Source organism: Pteropus alecto, unplaced genomic scaffold (genome assembly GCF_000325575.1).
Source record: "Pteropus alecto unplaced genomic scaffold, ASM32557v1 scaffold195, whole genome shotgun sequence".
NCBI classification, from domain to species: Eukaryota; Metazoa; Chordata; class Mammalia; order Chiroptera; family Pteropodidae; genus Pteropus; species Pteropus alecto.
The window spans coordinates 6,836,417-6,842,416 of NW_006438073.1; the positions used below are offsets into that span (position 1 = coordinate 6,836,417).

The window sequence follows — 6,000 nt, forward strand, 5'->3', positions numbered from 1 at the left end:
GACGGGGAGTTTCTCTAGCAGCTAAATAGCTCTCCTGGCCTCCATCCCATCATTTTTGCTTTGAGACTCCAAGAATTCTACTCTGCTTTCCAGGTTTCTGAGGATAAATCTTCGAAGAGATATGCTCTTTGCATTCACAAGCATAGAAATGAAATCTGTCGTTAAACAGAAGTGTCAGTAGCTCCCCCCAAAAGATGGAGGTGACGTTCCATTTTCTCTACGTTTCCGAGAGTCGTTAAAGATGGAGATGCATTTTCTAATAAGATAGCTCTTCCCTCTGCATGTCCTAAGAAATTGTTATTTAGTCACTAACCTGGTCCCTTATTATGAAACAGTGCCAAGGGAAAAATATAACTTAAGAAAAAATACACAGCTTGTTTTTGTCACGGGTTATGAAATGGTTTGAACAGCTGGCCTTCTATATCCAGAGTTCCAGTCCAACCAACTATGGATCAAAAATATTCAGAAAAAAAATGTTACATCGTTGCCCAACTGTGCTGTGTAGTTAGGCCTGTGATGGTGGTGTCTGTACTGAAAACGTACAGACTTTTGTTTGCTTGTCATTATTTTCTGAACAATACAATATAACAACTATTTCCATAACGTCGACATCGCATTAGGCGCTATAAGTGATGTAGGGATCATTTAGAGTCTACAGGAGGATGCGTGTGGGTTATGGGAAAATACTCTACCACTTCACACAAGAGACGAGCATCCAAGAAGTTCGATATCCATGGGGGGCTCTTAGAACCAGTCCCTTGAAGATACCAAGGGACAACTGTATCGTTTGTCACTTTCAGTAGCTCAAGTAAACTTGGGAATCCCTTACTGCTATATAACTTACTGAATTTTCATAATATAATTCCTTCTTTTTTTTTTAATGAAAAATGCCCTAAAAGAATCCCCTGTCACAAACCACGTTAACCAAACCTAAGGAATTTGGGTGGTTCGACAGATAAATAGTCCTGTTCTGCAGAGAGTGAAGTTCATGTCCAGCCTCAAGTCTAAATTAAATGAGCTCGATGGTATCTCTTCAGTCTCTCGTGAACAGCCCTTCAGAATACTGAACCGTATGAATAATTCCACCGTTCAGCATGATTGATAGTCTCGGCTCAGGAGAGTCCCCGAACTGAACTAACAACCGCTCTAAATGGTATCGCATCTTTAAAAGAGATAGCCCTGTTTAGTGAGGGCCCAGTTACATGGAAGGGGCATGTTAATAACAGGCCCAGTCCTCAGCCTGGGACTAGATGGAGGACAGCTCCCAGCTCTGCCCTGCGCGCATCTCCGAATCGGGTTGCAAGGCTCCAGTTGTTCTGAGTGATTTATTTTTCTCCCCGTGGCTGCTTCTAGCTTCGAGTTCTTCTGCGTGTGATATTATACCTACTGATAAATATGTGATTTTTTTTCTCGCTAAATAATTTGTCTCTAGTGATGATAAGAGATATCTGTATTTAAGATATAGAACACTTCCAATGGCTGCAGTGCACAGAATTCGCTGGCATCCACGAGTTCATAGCATTTATTTACCTGCTACTTAGCTATTTAAAAAAAAATATTTTAAAGTGATAAAACCTGAGAATTCAATGGAGTTGACTGCTTTAATACAAAGAAACAGGGGTGTCATAACTAGATGGAAAATATACTTTTTTTAGTAACCCATACTTAATCAATGATGTCCCTCGCTTTTTATGCTCCGTAGTAACAGCAGTTAAGGAGGGGCTGCAACGGAAGTAATGTAAAAGTATAGCTTTAACAAGCAGTGCCACTTCAATATTTTTGAATTCTTATTAAGCTTTCAGTGAGTGACACCTACTCAAAATTTTCAGGCTTAATTAAATTCCGTAAATAATATAGAAAGAGCTTCTTTTAAATATACAGTATGTAGATGATTTGGTGAAAGAAAAATAACTTAAAAGATAATAAAATAATTTCAAATAAAAATGAACTTTTTCTCTCTGAAGGACAACATAAAGGAGTAATTTTTATCTGGTAAAAATAGAAAAAAATGTAAGGTAAATTGCTCCCAAGAATGATAGCACTTAAAATGACCTTGATATTATTTTCTGTCATGCTAACATATCAGATAATGGTGACTTCTCTTTGGAACTGTCTAGAACTGCAGTAGTACTGGGCTGACAGTACTCGCTCTCCCATCCCCTGCCCCATTGTTACACTACCAAATGCCAATCATCCATGATTAAACAGGAAAGAAAAATGGCACCTTCTATTCTCAAACATAAATTCACTTTTTCACCAACTTTGTTGACTTTACGGAGCATATATAGGCTGTGCTTTCATTCTGCTGCTATACACGGGTGAAAAAGATAGAAATTGGAAATAACATGAACTTTTTGATATTACTCATAAAATTCTATTAACAATAAAGGTGAACTATAGTTATAGAACACAAATTTTTATATAAAAATTTAATATAGAGCTAAATAACTGTAACCTCAATTTTTTCACCTGGTTTTTATTTACTAATTGAAAAGCAAATAAAACAATATAGAATAATAATCGCTTTCTCTGTGGATAAGTGTATTAAAAAGTAACATTCATCTTTACAAAGTGTGCATTTTTATTGTATATTAAAGTATAATCTAGCAAGTTAGGGATTGATTTAGGGTTTCATTTTGTACATCTTGGTACTCAGCATCTCTAAACTGGTCTATTTTAAATTAATTTTCAGTGGCATTAGAAAGAGAATGATGGCTTGGTTATTCAGTTTTCATACTAATGAAGCGAGCATTTTAAAATCCCTGACCTTCATGTTCAACATGAGAAACATAGATAACGTGAATAAATTTATTTTCATCTTCCCTTTCTTGGACTTATAGGCTGAAAAAAAAAATAGCTACAAAACTTCCTGATGTTTTGAATAACTGAGTTTCTCCATTTAGAATTAATCACTCGAAATATTTAAATATTATTTCTACCACTGCACTAACTTTTAGCCTCCAATGCTCCATCATTATGGCAGCATTTCTGGCGTCCGGTGCTACATAATGTTTCCACTAATTAATTTGGAGTAATTTTCTTCAACACCTTATTAGCATTCATTCATTAACTGAACAAGTCTTGAAGCCTCCTCTGCATTTGGCATTGTGCTGAAATCAATGAATTCACCCAATCAATGTGGGTGAATAAAAACCTCATGTCAAAAAATTATTAAAATAAAACTCATGTCAGGAAGATTATAGGTGAGAATAGGAATATAAAAAGAGTAATCAAATAAACGCAGCATTTTAGCAAGTTTATTTTTGACCCTTAATCTGGCAAATTGGTTCTTACGGTACTTTGTGAAAATAATCGTTGACTCCTCACTTCATAGCTGGTTTTGTCTTTTTGTAAGCTAAGGATTAACCTGATATTAATAATTACTTATTGAGAACACTAGCGAAAAAAATGAACCCATCATGACACATCTTTTGGGGACCAATAGCATCTGCTACTGCTGAGTAACTAGAAATACATCAGCTTTTATGTAAACACAACTGATAAGTCTTGTTCCGTGTTCAACTACCTGGATTTAAAAATCAAATTATTTTGACATCGCGCGTAGTTAGTTGTTCACACTTAAAGAAAGCCATCATAAATGAGACCGGGAGAGAAAGGAAAGGAACAAGGAACAGTTGGCTGAGCAGCGCCCATAAACGGGAAAAAGGGGGAAGTATTTCAAATTCCCTCGGTGGTCTAGAAATCTGTTTTAATATTCCATTTATGATTTCTGGGACTACTCTGAAATGGTGTGTTATTTATTTATGGTACCCAGCCTGTCGCAAAGCTTTAGGATTCACCGCCGCGCGTCCTTCGGGTCCCGGTGGGAACAGAGGTGGGCAGAGTCTTGGAGATGCAGTGCGAGGCCTGGACGCCCCTCCTCCCGCCACCCCCACCCCAGGGCTTTGCGTCCCCCGTGGTCCCCGCGGCCTCCACGTCCTGTCGGGACCTCCCGCCTGCGGGGCAGGCCACAGACAGCAGGCGCGCGGAGACCCCGGCGCGGACGCGCGGGCCCTGCGCCTGGGCGCATGATGGGGACTGTCCCTCCCGCTCTTGGTCCCTCGCCGCGAGCGCGACGCCAGCGCACACACCGGCTTGGTTCTCCACCCAGATCACCTGCGTCTCCCGCTAAAGAGCGAGATAAAGCGGAGGCCATGCCAGCGGGATAACCAGGGGCCGTCACGGGGTGCCAACCGAGGGTCACGAACCGGCGCGTTCGGCGTTCCGGGGCGGCGGGGCCCTAAAACCAGCTGCGGGGGCCGCGTGGCGACAGGACGTCCCAGCACGAGGTGCCCCGCGGGGGAATCGCGCTCTTGCGTCAGCATGTTCTCGGCACTACTTTGTGATATTCCCTTGTAGCCACCCCAAGCTGTCTAACTACTCGTCATCGGTTTTATGTCGATGAGCAGACGGCCGGGCCCCCTTTGCCAGGCCAGTTGGGGCAGGAGGGTCAGTCCAGGGCCGCCCTCACCAGGCCCCACAGAATGGCGGACGCAGCGGAACTTACTGCCTCACAGTCTGCGGCCGGGCGTCCGAAGTCCGGTGTCCACAGGGCTGGCTCCCTGCGAAGCCCGCGGGGCGGGGAGACCCTCCCCGCCTCTCCCGGGGTCTGGTAGCCCCAGACGTCCCTTGGCTTGTGGCCCCTGTCCGGTCTTCACGTGGCATTCTCCTCTTCCTAGGTGTGCCCATCTCTGCACCCAAAGTTCTCCTTTTTATGAGAACACCAGTCACTCTGGAGGGGGACCCACCCCCGTGGCCTCATTTTAACTGGAATTCCAAACCAGGGCACATTCTGAGTCATGACGGAGACACAGTTTAACTCATAACAGACATCTAAGCTTGTTCCTTTAAATCACCCACAGAAGTTTAGCACATTTCTTTTAGCTGTTGATTTTTTTTTTTTTTATGATGACATTGGATAACAAAATCTAGTAAGTTTCAGGGGTGCGATTTAACAGTAAGGCATATATATATATATGCCTTACTGTTAAATCGCACCCCCTCCCTCCTCCCCTCTGGTAACCGCTAGTCTATTGTCCATGTCCATGAGTCTCTCTTTGTTTATTTGTCATGCTTGTTGTTGCTTTTAGGTTTATATCCCACATATAAGTGATATCATGTGATTTTCAACTTTTTCTGTCTGGCTTATTTCGCTTAGCATGATTATCTCAAGGTCCATCCATGTGGTCACAAATGGCTGTATTTCATCTCTTCTTGTGGCTGGGTCATATTCCATTGTATTCATGTACCACAGCTTCTTCAGCCAATCGCCTATCGTAGGACACTTCGGTTGTTTCCACGCCCTGGCCACCGTGAATATTGCTGCCATGAACATCTCGTGCAAGTATCTTTTCAGATATGAGTTTTCAGGTCTTTGGGGTAAATACCCAGTAGAGGGATTGCTGGATCGTATGGTAGATCACATTTTTGACGTGGCTTTGGGTGGATCTCAGATGATGCTTTCAGAAATGCAACTGTTTAACATTTTTTTCAGTAAAAGGGAAAGATAAAAGCAACTGAGCGAACGTAAGAACCAGTGATTTAAACGCAGGCTCTGCCACCAGACAGACTTGGCTTCGGATCTCTCCTGCTTCTCACCGGCACTGTGCCTTGGGCTTGGCCTTCCTGAGTCTCAATGTCTCATCTGTGGACGGGAGCAGTGGCCCGTGTGTCAAAAAGGTGAAGGAGTTAAGTTACTTGACCCAAGTCAAATACTTAGCATAGCGTCTTGCACTTAATCAATACTCCATTACTGTAAAAATTTTTTAAAAAAATGAATGTTGAAATCTGTTATCTCTTTGCCTCTAAAAAGATATCAATTAGTTTGAGTAAAATATAAAAATATGGTCTACAGCCATGCCACCCTGAACACACCCGATTTCGTCTGATCTCGAAAGCTAAGCAGGGTCGGGCCTGGTTATTACTTGGATGGGAGACCACCTGGGAAGACCAGGTGCTGTAGGTGGTAAAAAAAAAAAAAAAAGAAAAAAAAAAAAAAAA

General features: G+C 42.2%; 1 protein-coding gene and 1 non-coding gene across 3 annotated transcripts in view; both read left to right on the forward strand.

Annotated features, from left to right (window-relative positions):
• The window catches only part of PACRG (parkin coregulated), a 432,512-nt gene that overhangs the window by 146,108 nt on the left and 280,404 nt on the right, over nt 1-6,000 (forward strand). The gene's annotated exons all lie outside the window — the stretch shown is intronic.
• On the forward strand, nt 5,847-5,965 carry LOC112482348. The gene has a single exon (XR_003047281.1). It is a non-coding gene; the product is annotated as a 5S ribosomal RNA (ribosomal RNA).